The sequence below is a fragment of the Rhineura floridana genome, chromosome 10 (assembly GCF_030035675.1).
Source record: "Rhineura floridana isolate rRhiFlo1 chromosome 10, rRhiFlo1.hap2, whole genome shotgun sequence".
In the NCBI taxonomy this organism is placed as follows: Eukaryota; Metazoa; Chordata; class Lepidosauria; order Squamata; family Rhineuridae; genus Rhineura; species Rhineura floridana.
Genome location: NC_084489.1, coordinates 82791581 through 82793269, shown reverse-complemented (window position 1 = coordinate 82793269; position 1689 = coordinate 82791581).

Here is a 1689-nt window from a genome sequence, read left to right as displayed (position 1 = left end):
CCTTCAGAGCCCCATCCAGAGCACAGCAGCAGGCCCTCTGGATTGTCTTAAGGAGTAGCTTCCAAGTAGGAATGGGTGAGAAATTCGAGCTGGCTTGCATTTCAAGCCAAAACTATCAAATTTGCACTTTCTGAAACAATATGGGAACCGAAACAGCCATTCTTCAAAATTTGCAATGCAGTTTGCCAACCACTGTTTTAAAAAATGCATATATTGGGGGAAAGTGTGCATAAACTGGATATATGAGTGAAAATAACATCCAAAATGCTTTCTATGATGAGAAATTGTACATTCATCAAAACTGCCTACAAAAATATGTTTAGTAGGAGAAATTCACACAAAAGTGCTGGAGGATTTTTTTTAAAAAAATCACAAACTGCTGCAGAAATGTGAAGAACTGGATTTAAGACTGGAAAAATGACAAACAGAGAGAACTGAAATTAACAGATCTTTCCCTAATCACAAATAACCCCTAACTTCCGAGAAGTCCTTGTTCTTCAGGCAGCCACTTGCATCTAGCAGGTGAATGGGCCTGCACCTTTCAGCACCAGCACTCCCCTGGACTTGATGGAGACTCAGCCTCTGTCTCCGATTCTGTGCAGGGACTCGCTGGTGTCTTGCAGAGAAGGTTGGGGTGCCATGACACCTGAAGGCACCAGATCCCCTTCTCTTGTCTCATTGTCCACGGACAGTGACTACCCGTCTATAAACAATTTGTACCCTAACGATCCCTTATGCTCCACCTTGATCACTGATATCCTCTGACAGGGCTCTTCTGGTGCTTCTCCACACCCCTGAGGTTCAGTTGGCCATCACTGAGGACCAAGCCTTTAGTCTGGTGTGCCCTGCTGCATGGAACTCCCTACCAGTAGAGGTTTGGCAGGAACCATCCCTACCTTCTGAAAACGGTATTTAGACATGTCTTCGCAGTATGAATATACTTCTATATAAACCTGTCATGGCTCCTCTCAAGGCATCAGTAGCATCATCTTTTGGCAGATTTCTGCAGTAGCTCCAGGAATAAGACACAGGAGCCTATTTCTCAGAGTATGTAGCTTGAGATTACAGATTAGTGACTAAAAATAAATTTATACTTTGAGAAAGAGTAATTGGAGAACATCTTGCATATTGGGACGGCATTTGCCAAGTGACAAAGTTGTCTTGAGTTATCCTTGTTTGGAATATGCAACCATGGGGTATGCACACTTGGCTGGCACAAAATTAGAGGTAAGCACTATCTGGGAAGTGCAGAGTGAAAATTTAAGGTGGTAACAAGATTTGTGATGTGAAAATCAAAGAGTGCGAAATCTGGCCACAAATGAATCTGCAGGTAAAATTTCACAATGGGGTTGGATTCCAGATTGGCGAGTGTCCCTGTGAAAAGAGGATCACACTTCTGTCATCAGGTAATGTTTTACAATCTTGTATAAACAAGAAGGGGATGCGTTGTGTTGCAAAAGAGCACTGTTGTCTCCATCTGCTCATTGCAGACTTGAAACATATCGCTGTTCGACATATGTTGTCAGGGAGATGTTCAAGAGAGAGAGAGGTGGTGTTAAACAAACCTGCAAGCTGAGTGCAAGTGCCATTGGCACATTTGCTAGGTTCCCCGATTGTGAATGCCACTTGATGATGCAGGATCCAACCGTTAACATCCATCACAGCAAGACTTAATGGCACCTTGCTGTT